Source organism: Pelobates fuscus, chromosome 1 (genome assembly GCF_036172605.1).
Source record: "Pelobates fuscus isolate aPelFus1 chromosome 1, aPelFus1.pri, whole genome shotgun sequence".
In the NCBI taxonomy this organism is placed as follows: domain Eukaryota; kingdom Metazoa; phylum Chordata; class Amphibia; order Anura; family Pelobatidae; genus Pelobates; species Pelobates fuscus.
In genome coordinates, this window is record NC_086317.1 from 132394924 (window position 1) to 132419033 (window position 24110).

Genomic DNA, 24110 nt, shown 5'->3' on the forward strand with positions numbered 1-24110 from the left:
TCTTAAGGGCTCCAAGATCTTCACCAAGTTAGATCTCAGAGGGGCATATAATTTGGTGAGAATCCAGCATGGACACGAGTGGATGACGGCGTTCAATACCCGGTATGGCCACTATGAATACACAGTTATGCCGTTTGGACTTTGCAATGCTCCTGCAGTATTTCAAGATTTGATTAATGAGGTACTTAGGGAGTTTCAACATGATTGTGTTATTGTCTACCTGGACGACATACTGATACACTCTAGGGAGATTGAGACTCACCATAGACAAGTCAGAAGGGTATTACACAAACTTCTGCAACATGGCCTATACTGTAAATTGGAGAAATGCAGCTTTGACCAGTCTCAGATAGACTTCCTTGGTTACGTGATTTCTGGGGAAGGTTTTAAAATGGACCCTGACAAACTCCAATCTATTTTAGATTGGCCTTTACCCAAAGGACTCAAGGCTTTTCAGAGGTTTATTGGTTTTTCCAACTACTATAGGCGCTTCATTAAGGGATACTCTTCTATCATTGCGCCTATTACCAATATGACCAAACAAGGGGCTGATACTAAGACCTGGTCTACGGAGGCTCTTGTTGCTTTCAAGACTCTCAAGGAACTGTTTGCTTCTGCCCCCATTCTAGTCCACCCTGATACAACTCTGCCGTTCTTACTCGAGGTCGATGCTTCTGAGACGGGAGTTGGGGCTGTTCTGTCTCAAAGGTTAGGGGTGGACAAACCGTTACACCCTTGTGGGTTCTTCTCTAAGAAATTATCTGGGCCGGAAAGCAGATATGACATCGGCGACAGGGAACTGTTAGCGGTCATTAAGGCTTTAAAGGAATGGAGACATTTACTAGAAGGGACATTACACCCTGTTACTATTTTAACAGATCATAAGAACTTGTCTTATATTGGGGAGGCTAAGCGCTTATCCGCCAGGCAGGCTCGTTGGTCCTTGTTCCTCACTCACTTTAATTATGTACTTACTTATAGACCTGGTTCTAAGAACTCTAAAGCCGATGCTTTGTCTCGTCAATATGAACCGTTCACTACAACTGAGCCAGTTCAGTCCTCCATAGTTCCTAAGGGTAATATCATCGCTAACACGAATCTCAGGATTCACTCTCCGTTGCTTGCCGAGATCATGAAATTTCAGCATCTTGCGCCCAAACAGACTCCTGGGGATCGACACTTCGTTCCTTCCACTCTCCAACTAGAAGTGTTACGTTGTTTCCACAACAGCAAGGTGGCTGGACCTCCTGGCATTCGCAAGACGTCTGCTCTGATCTCTAAAGATTTCTGGTGGGCTGAGTTTAGTAAAGATATTAAAGATTTCATCGGGGCATGTGAGGTTTGTACCAAGACCAAGCAACCCCATTCGCTTCCATGCGGATTTCTGCACCCTTTAGAGGTCCCTGAAAAGCCATGGTCCTGTTTGGCCATGGACTTCATTGTTGATTTGCCTATCTCTAAAAAGCAGACTGTTATCCTCACTGTGGTGGACAGATTTACTAAGATGGCTCACTTCGTTCCCTTACCTAAACTCCCATCTTCGCCCGAATTAGCGGAGATATTCGCTAGGGAGATTTTCCGTTTACATGGGATACCTTCCAAAATTGTATCTGACAGAGGTTCCCAATTTGTTTCCCGTTTCTGGAAATCCTTCTGCTCTCAACTAGGCATCAAATGGAATTTCTCTTCTGCCTACCATCCTCAGTCCAATGGAGCTGCTGAACGCACCAACCAAAAGATTGAACAATATTTACGTTGTTTCGTTTCTGAACACCAGGACGATTGGGTCGGTTTGATTCCTTGGGCGGAGTTTGCACACAACAATCTCGTCTGTGATTCTATGCATTCTAGCCCTTTCTTCATGAACTATGGCTTTCATCCTTCCATTCTTCCTGCGGAGCCCTCTTCCCAAGGGGTACCGTCGGTGGATGTCCATGTTGCCAATTTAAGGAAGTTGTGGGACCAGACTCGACAAATTCTTCTACACAATTCTATGCTGGTTAAGAAACACGCTGACAAACGTAGAAGGGCAGCACCGGTGTTTGTTCCAGGCGATAGAGTATGGTTAAGCACTAGAAACATTCGGTTAAAAGTGCCTTCCATGAAGTTCGCTCCTCGGTATATTGGACCTTACAGGGTACTGACTCAAATTAACCCAGTTGCGTATCGTCTAGCTTTGCCTAATGCCTTACGCATTCCTAACTCATTTCATGTTTCCTTGCTAAAACCACTAGTATGTAACAGATTCTCCTCCACGATCGCCCCTCCTCGCTCTGTTCAGGTGGAGGGTCAGGAGGAGTATGAAGTCAATTCCATCGTCGATTCTCGGATCTCCCGGGGGAGAGTACAATATCTGGTCGATTGGAAAGGATATGGTCCTGAGGAGAGGAGTTGGGTACCTCAGGAGGAGGTTCATGCTCCCCGTCTCCGCAGGGCATTTCACTCTCGCTTCCCTTCTCGTCCTGGTGCCTTCCGCCCGGTGGGCGTATCTGAGAGGGGGGGTACTGTCAGGGTACCTGAGGTCTCTACCTCCGAAAGAGGTAGAGACTTGGCCGTTCATCCATCCGGACGGTCTGATTTCCCCCTTCCTCGCGGTCTATCCGGTCATGCAAAGCCGGCCGCGAGGGAGTGACTCCCTTTTATAGCTTGACGTCCGGAAGTCGACGTCAGGAAGCCAACCCGGAACGACCTGTCACTCAATTGCTTCAGGTCCAATCAGGACGCCTCGGAGGCGTGTTTACTTATCTGAACAGGGCATTTAACAGTGCTGCTTTCAGTAGCTCATTGCCCTGTCGTGGTTCTAGCTTGCTAGTCACTCAGTGCTCGTGTTTTCTAGTTATTCCTTTTGGTTTTGACCCGGCTTGTTTGCTCTACTCTGCTTATCTCTGTCTCCCTTGATTCGGCTTGTCTCTCGCTTACCTGTCTTCTGTTACCCTCGACCTCGGCTTGTCTCTGACCATTCTCTACGGTACTACTTACGTTAGTCCGGCCATTCTAAGGTCCGGTATACGTATCTGGCTACTGTTTGTACTCTGCGTGTTGGATCCCTGTCCCGATCCTGACAGTGTGTATGAGAGCAGTGTGAGTGTGTATGAGAGCAGTGTGTGTGTGTGTGTGTATGAGTGCAGTGTGTGTATGTGATGCAGAGTGTGTTTGTGTATGTGATGCAGAGCCTTGGTGGGGGGTGAGCATTTTTTTAAAATTATTATTATTTTAATATTTTTGTTAATATTATTAATATTTTTATTTTGTATTATTACAATTTGTATTTATTTATTTTCGTCCCCCCTCCCTGCTTGATACATGGCCAGGGAGGGGGGCTCTCATTCCCTGGTGGTCCAGTGGATGGGCTGTGTAGGAGGGGGGCTGGCAGCAAGCTGTAACTTACCTTTCCTGCAGCTCCTGTTAGCTCCCTTCTCCTCCGTGCCGGTCAGCTCCCACTGTAAGTCTCACGGTCTGAGTGCTGCACGGAGCATTGCCACGGTAAGCCGTGGCAATGCTCAGACGCCGCGGCTCTCGCGAGACTTGCAGTGGGAGCTGACAGGGATGCTGAACGGCACGGAGGAGAAGGGAGCTGACAGGAGCTGCTGTAAAGGTAAGTTACAGCTCGCTGCCAGCCCCCAACAGGACCGCCGGGCTTGTAATGAGCCCGGCGGTCCTGGTCTCTATTATTTTTCAGCACAAAAAATGCTCGAGTATATACGGTAGATCACATCCACTGCCAGGGCCAGATTAAGAGCCCAGTGGACTTGGTGCTGACAATTATGAGGAGCCTTAGTACAGAATCTTATCGATCCAAAAACACTAAAACAGTCATACCCCTCAAACGTTATGTATCTGGTGGAGATGTGTCCAGAGGGAAACTCATAGGATGCAGCTATAAGAACTTAGATTCTATTAAAATATGCTAATCTTTCTCTAATTCATGCTTTCATCTTTCAAGTAAATCCATACCCCCTAACAGCAGTGTCCAGTTAAGCAGCAAGTCAATGGGTGGTGTAAAAGGGTGGGCCACTGACACAGACCATGTAACCAGAACTCCCGAAAGGGACACACATGCCTAAAAAGGAGGCATGCTTGTCCAAAGAATTGGAAGGCTAGCCTGGCATGAATGCATGTCAGGCTGCCTGCCAATCATGCATGCTGGCAACAGCATCCTGAGCTTGACATAAATGCATCTAATGATGCGCTCGCTCCATGCTTTCTAAGGACTGTCCCCTCTCATTACCTTCTTACTAGCAGGCAGAAGCTGCTGGTATACAGTCTGAGACAGAGAAAAGGTGGATGTAGTGAGTGAAGAAGAAAGGGAACATGCCACCGTGTTAGAGAGACCAAAGTCAGCATTACCCTAACTAATTTCATTTCAGCTAGTCCACACAAGTTTTGTTTCCATATATTCCTCTTACATTTCTATACGTAAGCAAGAGTATGTGAAGAGTAGTTAGGGATGCCACCTTTCTTGGAAAAAAATACAGGCCTTACTAATTTGCATAATTAATTATGCATGCGTGACATCACATGATGTAAATCACAAGTAATAACATAAGAGAAAATTCTGTAAAATCACCAAAATGCTACTTACAGTTGATTCTGCTGTATAGATGGATTGCTCCCAGTGTCTCCCTGTCTCCCAGTGTGCCCATGTCACTAGAGGACACTGTGAGACATGAGGACACTGAGTGACACTGAGACTATGTCTGCCCAATTTTCTTAATACTTTCATTAGTCCCTGGCCTTATCTTATAGTTAGGATAACCTTATGCCTATTCCACGCATGCTTAAACTCCTTTACTGTGTTAACCTCTACCACTTTAGCTGGAAGGCTATTCCATGCATCCACTACCCTCTCTGTAAAGTAATACTTCCTGATATTATTTTTAAACCTTTGCCCCTCTAATTTAAGACTGTCCTCTTGTTGTGGTAATTTTTCTTATTTTAAATATGGTCTCCTCCTTTACTGTGTTGATTCCCTTTATGTATTTAAATGTTTCTATCATATACCCCCTCTCTCGTCTTTCCTCCAAGCTATACATGTTAAGATCCTTTAACCTTTCCTGGTAAGTTTTATCCTGCAATCCATGAACCAGTTTAGTAGCCCTTCTCTGAACTCTCTCTAAAGTATCAATATCCTTCTGAAGATACGGTCTCCAGTACTGCGTACAATACTCCAAGTGAGGTCTCACCAGTATTCTGTACAATGGCATGAGCACTTCGCTCTTTCTACTGCTAATACCTCTCCCTATGCAACCAAGCATTCTGCTAGCATTTCCTGCTGCTCTAGTACATTGTCTGCCTACCTTTAAGTCATCAGAAATAATCACCCCTAAATCCCTTTCCTCAGATGTTGAGGTTAGGACTCTATCAAATATTCTGTACTCTGCCCTTGGGTTTTTACGCCCAAGATGCATTATCTTGCACTTATCACACTTGCACTTGCACATTAAATGTCAGTTGCCACAACTCTGACCATTTTTCTAGTTTGCCTAAATCATTTGCAATTTGGCTTATCCCTCCTGGAACATCAACCCTGTAACATATCTTAGTATCATCAGCAAAAAGACATACCTTACCATTAAGTCCTTCTGCAATATCACTAATAAAAATATTAAAGAGAATGGGTCCAAGTACAGATCCCTGATCTGATCAGATTCGAATATACTCCATTGACTACAACCCTCTGTTGCCTGTCATTCAGCCACTGCCTTACCCATTCAAAAATATTGGAATCAAAACTTAAAGATTGCAATTTATTGATAAGCCTTCTATGTGCAACAATGTCAAAAGCCTTACTGAAATCTAGGTAAGCAATGTCTACTGCACCACCATGATCTATTATTTTAGTTACCCAATCAAAAAAATCAATAAGATTAGTTTGGCATGATCTCCCTGAAGTAAACCCATGTTGTCTCTGATCTTGAAATCCATGTGTTTTTAGATGTTCAACAATCCTATCCTTTAACATGGTTTCCATTACTTTCCCCACTACTGAAGTAAGGCTTACTGGCCCATAGTTGCCCGACTCCTCCCTACTACCTTTCTTGTGAATGGGCACAACATTCGCTAACTTCCAATCTTCTGGGACTACTCCTGTTATCAATGATTGGTTAAATAAATCTGTTTATGGTTTTGCTAGAACACCACTAAGCTCTTTTAATAACTTTGGGTGTATTCCATCAGGTCCCATTGACTTATTTGTCTTTACTTTTAATTAAAAATTTTTATTTTTGCAGTGCACAGAAAACGTTACAAGCAGGCATGAGGTGCCCCAAGAGCAGTCCTCAAGCTTTTTCACGCAAAACATTTGGGACATTTGATTACAAGACACATTTTTATATTATTGTTAGCTTAAACTTTCAGTTTGTGAGAGTAGTGTTACACGTTAAATAGGCTAGGACATTGTTTATACTAGTCTGTGGGCATCTCAGTTTATGCATATATGAGAGGAGAAGAAAAAACAGACTTAAGATTGAGACATGCAGGTTGCTAGGCAGGTAGGTATATCATAGTTATATTAATAAGTGACAGGCTACCTAGAAGCATGGCCTATGCGTACCGGAGTGCAGAATGCAAGTGCAAAACAGTTACAATGGGTAGGCTGTGAGTGTTACTTTAAAGTCCTCTGCTGATGGAAAGTCTCTGCTCAAGAGGTGCCAAGTGTAGCCGGTGCTGTTTGGAGCCTTTGGTATGTAGATCCCTTTCAGCTACAGATTTGGTGTACCAGGGTGCCCGGTCTGCTGCCAGTTGCTTGGTGCTGTTCATTAGGCTGGTACTTTGCTGAGTTCTTGTGGCATGTGATAATCTCCTCGACGGCAGGGGTTTAGGTGATTGCTTAACTGCTTCACCACGTGTCGGTAAGCCTCGTGGTGCGGTAGTGGTTGTGGGCAGCCGGCGAATCAGTGAGTCGCCTTGTTCTTTGCCCAGAGGAGGGAGAAGTTCTCCAAGACTCCAGTCATAGCGCAGGTGAGTAGCTTGTTTGGATTTGAGGGTGTATGCAGGTGGTCTCGGTCTGCTTATGGTCTCGGTGCCATCGCACATGGCCTCCGCCATCTTGGCTGCAGTGCTTGGGTTGCGGGTCTTGGCGGCCCAGCTAAAGCACCTCAGGTGCTTCTTGGTGTTCGGGTCCTGAGAGTGAGGACCGGGATCACCCCCCCAGTCCAAAAGGGGGGGGTTTGGGGCCAGTTCCCCGCAGGTCCGACTCATGGCTGAGCGCTGATCGGCAGGCAGCGGGGCAGCGACCGTCCACCCCGCTGACCGCCTGAGTAGGCCTTGAGGTGCCAATGAGGAACCCTCCTCCCGGGTACTGAAGCCCGTTTGGCCAGCCTCTCCCTGGATCCAGGGCACTCTGCCCGCTGAGGGCCACCAGTGCTGGACGGTTTTCTGCCCAAAATCGCATTTTCGGTGCCTATTTGGGCATAGTTTGCAGGAGCTGGTGTCGAGTGCGACCTTCCAGCTCGGCGGTCCGGCCCCGCCCCCCATTTGTCTTTACTTTTGACGGTTGAAATAGAATCTCTTCCTCTGTAAACTCACATAATAAATTACTAATTTGTCCTTTTTCCCAACTGAGGTCCATTTCCTTCATTTTCCTCTGTAAATACTGAACAAAATATTCATTGAGGCAGTCAGCTAGACCTTTATCCTCTTCTACATACCTTCCTTCTTTTGTTTTTAATCTAACTAATCCTTGTTTTACTTTCCTTTTCTCATTTATGTATCTAAAAAATGTTTTGTCCCCTTTTTTTTACTTAAGACATGGGCACACAGACACTAGGGACACTGGGAGACATGGGAACACTGAGACACTAGGGACACTTGGAGACACGGGGACACTGAGGCACTTGGGGAGATTGTGTCCCCATGTCTCCCAGTGTCCCCAAGGGTCTCAGTGTCCCCAAGTGTATCAGTGTCCCCATGTGTGTCTGTTTCCCCATGTCTCCGTGTCCCCAAGTGTTATTATGTGTGTCTCTGTCCCCAAGCGTCTGTGTCCCCATGTCTCTCATCATCCCTTAGTGTCAGAGTGTTCCCGGGTCTCAGTGTCCCCTAGTGTCCCCTTGTGTGTCTGTGTCCCTGTGTCTCCAAGTGTCCCCAAGTTTCTCAGCATCCCCAGAGGTATCCCTGTGTCCTCATGTCTCAGTGTCCCCATGTTTCCCTGCAGCCTATACCCCATCCTTCACTTCCCTGAGCTGTAGGCTGTCTCTACAGGCTGGGAGCTGCTGTCTAGACTCTCTGTGCTGTGTAGCTGCTGCCCCGCGGGTCAGTGAGTAGAAGTATATGCTGTAACTTCCTATCTCTGCTTTTCTCCACACACACAGCGACCCCTACTGGCCAGTGCTGGTATTGCTGAGTAATCTGTTATACTGAGAAAAATATCGGCATTTGTATTGCCGATATTACTGCAATATCGGCACCGGCCAGGCATCCTCAAATACTGGCTGTGCCAATAAAATACCAACCAGGTGGAAACCCTAAGAGTAGTGAGTTAAACTACTTTTTAAATCAATGGGCCTATTCCATGGGCATGGGCCTGGAGCTGCAGCTCCATCGGCCCCTATGTTAAGGGGCTGATTAGACTCCTTACCGTCTGAGGTCTAAACGATTTGCATGATTCTCCCTCCACTCCCACTACTCAACATTATCATCTTTCTCTTTTCTCTTTCTTTTCCTTTTCTTTTCCTTTACTCCTTGGTGGGCCCTCTTTTATTAACAGGCCTACCGCATCGTCGGTATGGTGTTGTGGGATAATTTAAGTCTGAGGTAGCAAAAAGAGGCAAAACCTAGTAGTGTTGTCATGACGAAAGGGGGAGAAATGTTGTGTTCAAGAAGGAATCTTTTAAATAACACAAAAGCTCTAGTGTATGTTCTGCGAGTGTTGGCCGAGAGTGCCAGTTGTGATAATTCCCGGCTATGTTGCAAATGTGTATCTAATCCATGATTAGATTCTGAAACGAGGGGGCAGCTGTGACTGCTTGAGCGGCTGTGGGTAGAGCTTGGTGTAATGCCTGGAATTTAAACCAAGATATATTGTCAGCTGCAATATTACAAACACCTGGTACATGAAAACACACTAAGAAAAATTGGTTACATGCCGCTAACCAGGTTATTTTCCTGAGAAATCTCATGAATGTTAAAGATGATGAGCGGCTGTAACGGCACCCCGGGCATAAAGGTGTTTAACCGACGTTTAGTCGATCTTCCCCTTCCAGAGATACAGGCACAGCTACTGCAGAACACCAAACTCCCGAACTGAATACAAGGGAATGCTCCAAACTCCCGAACTACATACAAAATAGCACTCCAAACTCCCGAACTGGAACCTCACGAATAGCTGCTAGCAGACGAACAGGAAAAGCATCCAAGCGGCTTACACTCCTGGCAATCAGTCTCTAACAGCACACAGTAAATCCCCCTAAAGACAAGACAGAGCTCCGTGTTGAAGGTCAAGCAGTAGTCTGGTTTAATGAGGGCTACCTGCCCAGTATTTATGCAGGTCTTCCACCTGGATGACACTCCCCTAGGGGACCAGATGAAAGACTGTGATCAAAGATAGACATGAACCAATGACAGACACACAGAGATAAAACATCCCCACAATGCATCCTAATGTCCCTCCCTCTGTCCTGGAGACAATTGGGAAGCAATACAATTATCTCCCAGGACAGAGGCAAAACTCCATTAACCACATGGCAGAAAAAGACAGTAAAAGACATAAAAATGTATAAAGTTACAACTGTTACACAAAACATATACATTCTACCTATCCCCAGATAGCTTAGATCTGAGCGCACATTATTACCGAATGGCGCTCAGATCACATACATACATTTCAATTGCCATGGAGCCAAAGTCTTTCCCATAGTCTTTCGTTACACGGATAGGCTCCATGGCATGGCTATCTGGGGTAATTCTGTTCATACGGTTTAAACTACCGAATGAACAGGCATCCGGTTAAATGACCGAATGCAGAGGCTGAGGGCTCAGCGGTGTTCGCGCAAATAAGTGTCCGTTTCCAGTTCCATAGTTTGGGCGCTGAACACCGCTGGCCGTTCGGGACTTTAAAATGGCCACCGCCACGTGTTCGGCAAACGAACAAAGGCCACCCAGCATTTGTCAATTAAGCTGCGGTTAACCGCAGCTTCTGGGAGGTAAATTGCCGACACACTCCCAATACAGGTGGTCCAGTCAATCGGTTGTTTGTTCGGTAGATTGAATCTACCGAACGCCGGGCAGAAAGGCACGAACAAGCCTCTTCTGCAGGGGAAAATAAGGCTTTTTTACATGGGGCCATAGTCCAGAGGCAACAGGCGGGCAACCAGGCTTCTCTAATGCAATGTGGCGAGATTGGTCTTGTCACAGCAGCCTTTGTTAATAATCTGGCATGTGGCCTGGTTGTCTGAGTAGCAATGAACCGACAACCCAGACCATAAATGACCCCAAACTACAGTGGCCGCCACAATGGGGTAAATATCATAAATATCATAAAGTTCTGAGGTAGTGGAAACACCTTTCAAATTCGGGACTTCCGCAGGCCAGCTACCCCACATTCGTTCCCATTGCTGCAAAACCCGTGGTAGGCGCTGCGTCTGACCAAATGGTTGGTGAATTCTCAGGCAACCCTGGGAGGAACATGCTTTTACCATTACACGTGGTTAAGAAATTCTGCCACATAAGCAATTCTGCTGTGGCTTGGTCATCGAGGGTCAGGCTATGTTTGTCATTAATAAAGTGTGGGAAGAGACAAAGCAATCTGGAGATAAAAGCGCGGCCTTGTGGAATAAAGCGCATAGCAAGATTTAAGGAACCTAATAGGGATTGTAACTCTTTACGATTGCATGAAACCTAGATGGAGATAGTGATTAATGCAAGTGAGTATGTTCTCTATCTGTGATAGCTTGTCTGCATGGAGATAGAATCTAGTTGGATGCCTAGGAAGTTGATGATAGTGTCTGGGCCTTCTGTTTTCTTAGGGGATACACACACGCTGCACTCATATACACACACGCTGCACTCATACACACACACACTGCATTCATACGCACACACTGCACTCATACACACACGCTGCACTCATACACACACGCTGCACTCATACACACACGCTGCACTCATACACACACTGCACTCATACACACACTGCACTCATACACACACTGCATTCATACACACACTGCACTCATACACACACTGCACTCATACACACACTGCACTCATACACACACTGCACTCATACACACACGCTGCATTCATATACACACACACTGCATTCATACACACACACTGCATTCATACACACACTGTAAAATAATTATGCAATTAATATATTTTCTTTAGGATCTAATTTTATTTAAAAATTCGGGTCGGCTTATACTCGAGTATATACGGTAGTTAAACGGTAGTTAAGGAATACTAAAGAAAATTACTAAAGAAAATTATTGCTGTATATAGCGTCCTAAGCATACATATACAAAGAGATTTATGGTTTATAAATGAAAAACGTATTAGCAAGGTATTAAGAAGAGATTATATGTTAATAATCAAATGCAAAGCCATATATAACATAAGAAAATCCATCTGTTATAATTTATACCCATGCTGTGTGACAAGAGACCGGTAGGGGTCAGTATAGTAGCTATTTGATCGAAATGCTGTTTTTTGTGTGATGCTGTGCACGACATATTTAGCCGTTATTATTTTCGTGGATCTGTAGCTGAGTAATGTTAATTGTATGAAACAGCCTGTCCCCCTTTCGGGAGTTTGTAAATGAAAATGCCAATTGGTGTGGCCCACGGAACTCGTTCGGCAGAAAAGTTTCAAAGTACAGTTGTTTTAACTGTAACCATGTTGTAATGGAAAGAGACCTGAAGGGATCAGTATGTGGAGTGTTTCCGAAATGCTGTCTTCGACTAATCTAGTGCAAGATTAGCCGAGTTAAGTATGTTAAAACATACGAACAGGTTGGCCCCCGTTTGGGAGTTTGTACAAATGAATGCCAGTAATGTAACCAATGGACTTCGTTCGGCAAACAAGCAGTGAACGAACAGTTGTACCAAACATTCATACTAATTAATGAAAACGTGTGAAACCATGCGAAATATATAGACCTGACCCGTGATGATGCTGTGGGACTGCGCCTGGCGTGACGGTTTAGTGAGTATCTGGACTCTATCCTCGGCGATGAATTGCTGCTACGAAGGAGCTGTTTGGGCGGAAAACCCCGAACCTCGTGAAGAACAGGTAATTTCCAAAATGGCGATGAGTACGAACCGGAAATGGACTCATGCAAATCGTTTAGACGTCGGACGGTAAGGAGTAAGGTAAGGGGTTCTCAAACGGCCTTAATATATATATATATATATACACATATATATACATACCTTTATATATCATGCAATAATAAAATTAAACCTTACAGTGAGGTTTTATTTTAATATTTTTTCTGTCAGTTTTCAAAAAAATATTTTTTATTTTATAGTTGTGTCAGATTATGATGACTTTCCATTTTGGCCATATTTTTTATAGTGAAGAAGATCTTCTGTTAAGCATTGACATGCAATTCTGAGTTTTTTTTGTTGTTTATTTTTTTTTTTTTTTTGTAGTATAAATTCTTTTATTTAATTTCTTACACACATACATTTAACACTAGGACTACATAAGTCCAATACTGTTTTAACATAATTAGCACATTTAACACATTTACATAATACACAATACAAAATACAAACACAATACAGTGTTATCTGCCGGGTCAGGCATTGAGAGGGGATATATCCTTAACTCATGGCTCTAATTCTTTCTGAGCTCAGGTAAATCCTAATATGCTTTATAGCCGATTTTCAATTTTGTTAAGCCACCCTTGCCATAGGTCTCTTCTTTTGGGGGCATTCAAATATGGGATACTCAGATCTCTCTCCATCATTGTCTGAAGACGGATTTGGTCCTTAATCGTATCCCAATTGATCGTTTGGTTTGATTTCCAATTCCGTGCTAAGACAATTTTGAATGCGATAAAGCAGTGAATAACAAAACATCTGATACTATAGACCATCTTTGGCCAGTGCATGTGTAGCAAGACTATCTCAGGTTTCCTTTCTAACTCTATTCCGGTTATCTCTTTTATGAATCTTAGCATTCTCTTTATAGAGCTCTGGATTTTTGAACAACTCCACCAGATATGAATAAATGAGCCTACTTCTTTATCGCATCTCCAACATTTAGAAGATACCCCTGGGTACATCTGGGACAGCTTACTAGGGACTAGATACCATCTATAGATGACCTTATAGTAAGATTCTAATAGATTTAAGCATTGGACCTGTCGACGAGTAATATTTATGACTTTACACCACTCATCCTGATCTAAAGGACATTTCAGATCACTCTCCCATTTAGTTTTCTGAGGGAAGCTAACCACTTCATTCATGTTTCTTATAGCTTCTATTGCTTTAGCTAGGACTTTTGGTACATTCTGGTTTGAGAAAATATTTCTTATCATCATAGACGCTTTTCCAAGTTCTTTGCTAAGGTGTTTCTGCAGGAAATATTTAAGTCTCAGGTACGTAAATACTTCTCGCTGGGACAGATGGAATTTCTGTAAAATAATATCAAAAGGCAATATATTAGCTACACCTAATATCTGCGAGACTTTATATATTCCCTGGGTTCGCCAGCTATCTAGAGAGATGTCCCTCATATTAGCTTCTATTGTTCTCAGATTTGCTGTATCCAAAATCGCATGTTTTAGAGACATTTTCATTTTGATTTCCTCCCAGACTGGCACCATTTGAGCCCATATAATATTATTTTTAATATCTATCTCCATTTTCCCTAAAGGTTTTGTATTCCATAATATGCCCTCTGAACTTTTTAGACCTAAATCTTCCATTTCCATACAAAACCAACTTTCTTTCCTAGCCGTCACCGTCTGGGACCTGTACATATGTGTAATCACGTTTGCCCAGTATATAACTCTTATATTGGGAAAATTTAATCCACCGTCCTTGGTTTTTAATGATAAGATTTTCCTGTTTATTCTATTTTTCTTACCTTTATTAATAAAGTTCTCTATATTATTCTGTAATAATGTCAACCAACTATCTGGAACCCTGAGTGGAATCATTTGAAATAAATAGTTCCACTTAGGGATAATATAGGAGTTGATGACATTAATACGACCCCACCAGGTAATCTGCGCATTTCTCCAATCTTTGAGTAGTAAGTTTGTACTTTTTAACAAGCTTAAGAAATTTTCTTCCATCATTCTCTCTATATTTTTCGTAATGGTTATTCCTAAGCAGTCAAACTTCTGAGGTGCCCATGTAAATACATAGAGATTACTAATTTCCTCTCTTGACTTTTTATCTAATTCAATGCTCATCACGACTGTTTTTTCATTGTTAAGTTTATAATTTGCTAGTTGGCTGTACCGTCTAACTTCTTCCATCAGATGTTTCAGAGATCTAACTGGGTCAGTGATTGTCAGAAGGATGTCATCCGCATAAAGACTAATTTTTAGTTCTTTTTCTCCTATTTTGTATCCCTTTATATCTACATTGTTTCTAATATTTTTTTTTGTTTCTAATATTGTTTCTAATATATTTGTTGTTTATTTTTATAGTTTGATTTTTTTAAGTAACATGCATAGATAGCCAGGCATGGTATTTAGGGTACATTTGCTGGAGTTTAGATGATTGGGATTAATATCTGTTTATGGTAAGATCCTTCAAGCGGGTGAAGTGGGTTTTACCCTATCAGACCTGGTGACTATTTGTAGTTGGGTGGGAGGTGTAGTGAGTTTCTTATTGTAGCTTGAAGGAATAGACATTCTTTGGTCCTATCACTATTTGTAACAGGTGACTCAATATCACCTGTTCTCATTATTATGTTAAAGGGACACTATAGTCACCTGAACAACTTTAGCTTAATGAAGCAGTTTTGATGTATGGAACATGCCCCTGCAGCCTCACTGCTCAATCCTCTGCCATTTAGGAGTTAAATCCCTTTGTTTATGAACCCTAGTCACACCTCCCTGCATGTGACTGCAAGAGCCTCCTGTATGTGATTAACCCCTTAAGGACACATGACATGTGTGACATGTCATGATTCCCTTTTATTCCAGAAGTTTGGTCCTTAAGGGGTTAAAGTTCAATTTAGAGATTGAGATACAATTATTTAAGGTCAATTACATCTGTTTGAAAGTGAAACCATTTTTTTTTTCATGCAGGCTCTGTCAATCATAGCCAGGGGAGGTGTGGCTAGGGCTGCATAAACAGAAACAAAGTGATTTAACTCCTAAATGACAGTGAATTGAGCAGTGAAATTGAAGGGGAATTATCTATACACTAAAACTGCTTTATTTAGCTAAAGTAATTTAGGTGACTATAGTGTTCCTTTAAGGGTTTGCGTACGCCCTTAAAGGGAAACTCCAGTGCCAGGAAAACGATCCGTTTTCCTGGCACTGGAGGGTCCCTCTCCCTCCCACCCCCCAATCCCCAGTTGCTGAAGGGGTGAAAACCCCTTCAGTCACTTACCAGGGGCAGCGACAGGTCCCACGTCGCTGCTTCCTCCTCCCCCGCCGCTCCTCCTTCTGGTTACGTCGGCCGGTGGGCGAGACTGATCTCGCCGGCCGGCCGAGGAGACCTAATGCGCATGCGCGGCAATGCCGCGCATGCGCATTAGCGCACCCCATAGGAAAGCATTGAAAATGAATTTCAATGCTTCCCTATGGGGAATAGAGCGACGCTGGAGGTCCTCACACAGCGTGAGGACGTCCAGCGACGCTCTAGCACAGAAAACCTGTGCTATGAAGCAGGAAGTGTCCTCTAGTGGCTGTCTAATAAACAGCCACTAGGGGAGGACTTAACCCTGCAAGGTAATTATTGCAGTTTAAAAAAAACTGCAATAATTACACTTGCAGGGTTAAGGGTAGTGGGAGTTGGCACCCAGACCACTCCAATGAGCCGAAGTGGTCTGGGTGCCTGGAGTGTCCCTTTAAAACAAATGACTCTTTATCCCATGAACCACAGGGTGTGAGGAAGGTAGTTAACTTTTAAACGACTGATGTACTCTGTACTTTCAACATCATTAAGGGGTAAAAATCAAATTGTCAGCAAAATCAGTAGATGTCTCCTTAAAATGCTTACTCACATTTGTGAACTCGACGACCAAACACAGCTGCCTGCGATCATGTGAACATGATGGCCCCACCTCGTGGTCGTTCATGCGAACAGCGGTCCCCCAGACAAACAATTAGAACACTGCTGTGGAACGTGTTACAAACTCTCTTAACAAGCTCCCGGGTGGTCCATGGTTCATGCGCCTGTTCGGTTCCTGAACAGAATAGAGAAAGGGCATGAACTAAGTCTTTTATGAGCCTTTTCGCATGGTCCATAGTCTTGAGGCAGGAGGCTGGCAAGCAGGCTTCTCCAGGAGCTTGTGGCAAACTCACGTGGGAAGGGGAGTTTGTCACAAATGTATATGTATATGTATAAATATATGGGCTATTGAGGATTTTTTTAAAATAAACCTACATGTTTATTTCAGTGGAGAAAAAGTATCTGCTTTAGCGAGCCAGTAAGTTATTGAAGGGAGTTTTGCACTGTAGTAACATCCACTGAACAGACACAATATTAAAACGTCCTGCCTAACATCATTTAGATCCCTCCTGTGTCCTGTGGTAGTTGGCACCAAGACATTAGCAGCAGCTCCTTTAAGTCCTGCAAGGTGCGAGGTGAAACTTCCATGGATCGGATTTGTTGTTCCAGCAAATCCCACAAATACTCAATCTGAGTGAGATCTGGGGAATCTGGAAGCTAAAGCAACATCATTAACTTTTTGTTCCTCAAACCATAACTGAACATTTTTTGAAGTGCGGCAGGGTACGCTATTCTGCTGAAAGAAGCCAACACCATCAGGAAACATGGGTACACGTTCTCTACATGGTAGTATGTGTGAAAGTAACAACCCCATGAATGCCAGGACCCAATGTTTCCCAACAGAACATTGTCCCATGCATACTAAGGATAAATAAAAAAACACTGAGGATAAATGGAAACTATTCAAACAAATATTAGAAAGGTACATTTCTCAGTATGTATCATTGGGTAATCAATATAAAATAAACAAATTGAAACCGATGTTGCTTAGTAGAGAAGTAAAACAAGAGATTAAAAATAAGAAAAGGGCATTTAAAGCCTTTAAATCAGTAAATCAGAGGCATCCTATATAAGATATAAGGAAGCCAATAATGCTTGCAAAAAGGCAATTAAAGTGGCTAAACTAGAACATGAGAAATTGATAGCCAAAGAATGAAACACCAACCCCACAAATTTTTTTCAAGTACATAAATTCTGAAAAAACAAAAAATTAAAGTGTAGGTACACTGGAAACAGAGATTGGTCTGTTAGCTAGTGAAGACCAGGAAAAAGCAGATATATATCAGTATATATTAATGAGGATCCTATGGAAAGAGATTGCTGCAAAAAACTTGCAGATAACTTGTGAGTGGATGTCTCGAGACAAGGTGCTACAGCTGTTAAAGAAAATGAATGTAAATAAAACTCCGGGGCCTGACAGTATTCACCCACGAATACTTAAGGAGCTAGGTTTGGAAATAAGTGAACCTCTATATTTAATTTTTTTTTTATATATATATGTTTATTTTTCACTTAATTTTCATCCATATAACATACCTTAAAATAGATTTACTATATTACAATACATTATTTTAATACATATCATATCTAATACTATGATTTTGCATGTTTATACAATAGAAATGTTCAAATCGCAAAGATAGGCACATTAATCCCTTTCATACCCATACAAAAGAAAAAAAAATGAAACTGCTAAGTTTCCTAACAATGACAGAGTGGTATTGGGGAATTAGTGGGGGATTTAAGCTTTTGTTCTTGAATATCTAACCCAAGGGGCCCAAATTTCATCATATTTCTCTTTGGATACTCTATCCAATGCTATGCCTGCTTCCATCCTATATTGGAAATCCACTTGTGTACGTATGTCGTGTCAATTCAAAGGGCCTATGTTTCTCCAGTTCCTGGCCATAACTATTTTACTTGCCATAAAGATATGAATCATAAGAATTTTTGTTTTTATTTTAACCCTTGACATATCTAAATGGAACAAAAACATTTGGGCAGTTATATCAATTTGTGCCTTAAGAATAAAATTTACTAACCCGGATAGAATTAGTTTCATAGGGTTCAGCTCCTCACAATCCCACCATATGTGGGGGAATGAGTCTAATGCCCTGCCACATCTCCAACAATCTGGTAGGAGTGTAGGTTGAAATTTGTGTAGACGAGTGGGAACCAAACACCATCTATAAACAAGTTTGAAATAAATTTCCGGTATATTTACCCAATGTATATACCTTTTTACTAAGTGTAGACCCGATATCCACTCTTCAAGCGAAAAATAAATTTGAAATTCTTGCTCCCATTTGATCATTGCTGACGCTTTATCTATTTGCTTTTGGTTTTTTACAAAGTGATTAAATCTAGAAGCAATTTTTTTCCTATAATGGAATGCTATAAATTGATTGATTGGTGTATTTTCCGAGAATTCTTTACTTAAAATGAAGGATTTTATTCTTAGATAATTAAATACTTCTTTAGAAGGGAGATTATATTTAAGCTGTAACATTGGAAATGCTAGAATTTGTTTCCCCTCTAATAACTCCTCAAATGTTACAATTCCACACTTTTCCCATTCTTGAATATTTATATCTTTTACATAGAATTTAAAGCATGCTATTGGGGCATTTTTTGCTATATATTTGGTACCATGTTTTTTCTTTAGATATTTTACTATGTAGATCATTGTATTATTGATCGGATTGTTAGTTTTTATACTTTTTACAAACTCACTAGCGCACCATATAAGAAATAGAGGTTCGAGGTTGCCAAGGTCAGCTTTTTCAATGTCTATCCAAGTTGGTCTTGAGGTTGTAAAATTATCACACATAATTAGATGTACTGTCATGTTAGTCATATATAATTTTTGAACATCCGGAAAGGAAACTCCCCCCTCCCTCCAATCTCTCTGTAGAATTTCCAATAACACTCTGGGTCGCCTGTCCTGCCAAATATAGTCTGAAATCTGTTTTTGAAGACCGCGGATCGTCTGGGAGTCCACCATCAGCAGGAGATTCCTGAATAGAAATGTCAATTTGGGAAGTAAATATGAATTAACTGCCTCAATTCTTCCCATCCATGACAGTTCTACACCCCTCCAAGTTTTAAGAGTCCTCCTAAATTGGGTAGCTATATCTAAATAATTAAGTACTCCGATTTCCCTATATTCCAAAGATAGGATTACCCCTAGATATTTTATATTCCTAGCCTCCCAATCACACTTAAATTCCTCTTTAAGCATTTTTTCCCTAGGCACATTTAGGCCCTTTGTCAGAATTTGTGTTTTCTTTATATTTACTTTATAGCCTGAAAATTTACCGTATTCCTTAATAAGACAAAATACTGCTGGAATAGATCTGATAGGGTTCGTAAGAGACAGGAGAACATCATCTGCATAAAGTGTTATTTTATTCTCCAGAGTATTCACCTTTAGCCCACTAATATCCTCATTCTGTCTAATGGCGGCTGCCAAAGGCTCTATAGAAAGGATATATAGCAGGGGTGCCAAAGGGCAACCCTGTTACGTCCCGTTTCTAATTGGAAACCATTTTGATTGAAACATAAATCCGGAGACCCTGGCTTGGGGATCCTTATATAATGCTATTGTACACTCCTTAAAAACGCCATCTATGCCAAAGGCCCTTAGAACCTCTTCCAGATATTTCCAGCTAACGTGGCCAAAGGCCTTCTCGGCGTCAAGGGTGACCAAAGCGAAGGGGGACAGACATTGACTTGCATGATATAAAACATTCATTATTTTCCTAATATTGTCGGGCGTACCCCTACCCTCCACAAACCCGCTCTGATCTATATGCACAATATCTGGTATAATTCATTTAAGTCTATTGGCCAGAATTCTAGAATGCAACTTAATGTCTAAATTGATAAGAGAAATTGGCCTATAGTTCAAAGTATGTGCTGGGTCTTTATCTGGTTTGGGAATTGGCATTATGGAGGCCTGATGGAATTACTTTATGAGTGGGAAATTCATTGAATGTTTTCAACAAATATGGAAAAATTATGCCATTTGTTTTCTTGTACAAAATCGATGAAAACCCATCTGGACCTGGGGCTTTGCCCACTTTTAAAGCACTAATAGTATTGCTAATCTCCTGTATAGAAAAATAACTATTTAGCTGAGTTAATTTGTCATTTAATATTTTTGGCAAATTTAATTTATCCAGAAACTGCTGTATTTCTCATTTAGAAGGCTCCTTAAGTTTTAAATTATACAAACTTCTATAATATTCTTCAAATGCATTGGCTATTTGGGTTGGTGAAAAATGTTTTTTGCTTCCAACTATGATATGTTTTATAGATTGAAATTTGTTCTTATTTTTTAATTTATTTATTTATTTATTTATTTATTTATTTATTTATCCCTGCTTTAACATTAACATTGCTCTGTTTATTTTCTCTTGAGTTCTTACCAAGATTTTTTTTTCTGATCTCCTCAATATCCTCCAAAACCCTATTGTCTAAAGTAATCTTATGGAGTCGCTCCAATTTAGCCAGAGCTATATTAAGCTCATTCAACTCTCTTCCTTTCTGTTTTTTTATATTAGCGCCCAGTTTTATAAAACATCCTCTCATGTATGATTTAAAAGTACACCACAGCATAGCATTGGAAACGTCCCCTCTATCATTATTCTCAAAAAAGTCTCTGACCTGGGTGCGCAATTCTTCCACATTCTTTTCTGATTTTAACAAACTTTCGTTTAGTCTCCACCTATCTCTACATTTATATTCAGCATTATTTTATATTTCTAAGAAAATTGGTGCGTGATCAGACCATGTTATAGGTCCAATTTCAGCCTTAATGACTCGCTCTAGTGTATCATCCCTAGCCAAGAAATAATCAATTCGAGTGTATGACTGATGAACGTTTGAAAAGAACGTATAATCTCGTTCTTCTAAATGTTGTATTCTCCAACAGTCATACAGACGGTTTTTAGCTAAGAAAGTCTGCATCATTGATGATCCTATTTTTTGACCATCAGCTTTACTTTAGGGCTTATCTCTATTCCTATCCAGTTTAGTATCTATAATGCAATTAAAATCACCGCTGATGATCAAACTTCCAGACGACACGCGGTCAACCTTTTGTATCATTCTATCCAGAAATCTATGTGGGATTTGATTTGGAGCATATACATTTACCAGGGTATACAGTATATCTTTAATTCGAGCTATGACTATTAGTAACCTGCCCCCAAGATCAATCTCCTCATGAACATACTCATATTTCAGTCTACTTGAAAAAATAATTGCTACCCTCTTTTCTTATTTTTTTCCAATCAAGTTAGAGCTATGTATCACTGGAAATTGTTTACAATTCCAAAGCTTAGATGAAGAGTTTATCCAATGTGTTTCCTGAACGAAACCAATATCAGTTTTACTATCAATTAATAATTTGTATAAGTAACCTCTTTCTGTCCTGAGTTTAAACCCCTTGCGTTGATAGATAATATGTTAAGTGACATCTTGCCACTGCTCCCCCCACCCCTTCCTCCCCTCTAACCATCTCTCATTTGGCAACTTACACATACATCCACTACTACTGTCTTCATTAGGCAATATGATTTCTAGCCTTTCTGAAAACATTCCACAACAAATATTCCAATGATACATTCATTCCATTATATAAAGAACTTCTAGATAAAGTCTTCGTATTTAAACCTGCTACCGTCGCAGGACCCCGGACCAGGAATGTGAGTTAAGTATTCTATGTTCTAAACCTATATCTCCTTTTTATCAAAGACACAATGATGCTAATGCTCAATAATACAAATTCAGCCCCACAACCCACCTGCAGATTGTTCAATATTATACCATTTTACATTAATCTTAACTTATTTAAAACAATTTCATTTACATTTAAATTTTTTGTCCAAAGTTCCCTCCTTAAGCTATTAAAGAAAATTAATGTAAATAAAACTCCGGGGCCTGACGATATTCACCCACGAGTACTTAAGGAGCTAAGTGGGGAAATAAGTGAACCTCTATATTTAATTTTTAAAGATTCTTTTGTCTCAGGTATTGTACCGGAGGATTGGAGGAAGGCGGATGTCGTTCCTATATTTAAAAAGGGTTCAAAATCCTTGCCTGGAAATTAGAGACCTGTGAGCTTAACTCCTGTGACTGAGAAAATATTTGAAGGGCTATTAAGGGATAATACTCAGGAATTCATTGGGAAGAACTTTGTTATTAGCAATATTCAGCATGGTTTTATGAAACATAGGACATGTCAAACTAACCTAATTGCATTCTACAAAGAAGTAAGTAGAAGTATAGATTAGGGTGTTGCAGTGGATGTGATCTACTTGGATTTTGCCTAGGCATTTGATAGAGTTACTCGTAATAGGTTAGTCTTCAAACTAAAAGAAATTGGTCTAGATGAAAATTCTTGTTCTTGGGTAGAACATTGGCTTAAGGATAGAGTACAACGAGTTGTCATTAATGGTAAATGTTCAGGCTGGACAAAAGTGGTAAGTGGTGTCCCTCAGGGTTCTGTTTTAGGACCGCTTCTATTTAACATATTTATAAATGATCTTGAAATAGGCATTTAAAGCCATGTTTCAGTGTTTGCACATGACACAAAACTTTGTAAAGTAATAAAATGTGAGCAGGATATTGCAGAGGGATTTGGATAGATTGGGGGACTGGGCACAAAAATTACAGATTAAATTTAATGTAGAGAAATGCAAAGTTATGCACTTCGGGGTCAAGAATGCACAAGCAACTTACACCCTAAATGGTAGTGAATTAGGCATAACCACACACAAGAAGGATTTGCGAATTGTTGTAGACAACAAATTAGGCAGAAATATGCAATGTCAATCTGCAGTTGCTAAGGCCAGTAAGGTTTAATAAATAGGGGCATAAATTCTAGGGATGAAAATATAATGTTGCCTCTTTATAAATCGCTGGTAAGACCACACCTTGAATATGCTGTGCAATTTTGGGCACCTGTTCTAAATTAAGATATCATGGCACTAGAAAAGTGCAGAGACGTGCTACAAAATTGATAAAAGGAATGGTGCATTTTAGTTATGAAGAAAGGTTAGAACATGTAAATCTCTTTAGTTTGGAAAAATGGTGCCTCAGAGGTACAAACCATTATCTGGAAAACTATTCATAAACCGGACTTTACATAGGACACAAGGTCACGCATTTAGGCTGCAAGAAATGAGATTTCATCTAAGGCAAAGAAAAGTTTTTTTTTTACAGTAAGAGCAATAAGGATATGGAATTCTCTGCCTGAAGAGGTGGTTTTATCAGAGTCCATACAGATGTTTAAAATGCAATTGGATAAATACTTGCAAAAACATAACATACAGGGATATAATTTCTAATTAGTGAGGTAATAGCTGCTTGATCCAAGGAGACATCTGACTGCTATTTTGGGGTCAAGAAAGAATTATTTCCTAGTTTGTTGCAAAATTGGAAGCGCTTCAGACTGGGTTTTTTTGCCTTCTCTTGGATTAACAGCAAAAACATATGTGAGGAAGGCTGAACTTGATGGACACAATTCTTTTCAGCTATGTAACCATGTAACTACTATTGCCTCTGCCAGCATGGCTTCTTATCATAGTGCATCCTGCTGTCATCTCTTCCCCAAGTAAACTATGCACACACACCCAGCCATCCCCTTGAACTTAAAGAAAATGTGATTCATCATATCAAGCAACCTTCTTCCTTGTCTTCATGGTCTAGTTCTGACGCTCATATTCTATCATGACCAGAATTATGCTTTTCAGCAATTTGAGCTACAGTAACTCTTCTGTGTGATAGAGCTAGTCTTCATTCCCTACGTTCATCGATAAGCCTTGGTCACCCATGACCTGATGTTTCACCTGTTGTCCTTCCTTGCACCACTTTTGATAGGTACTAACCACTGCCTACCAGAAGCACCCAACAAGACGCTCCAGTCATCTACCAATCCCTATTTGTCACTCGCATTTG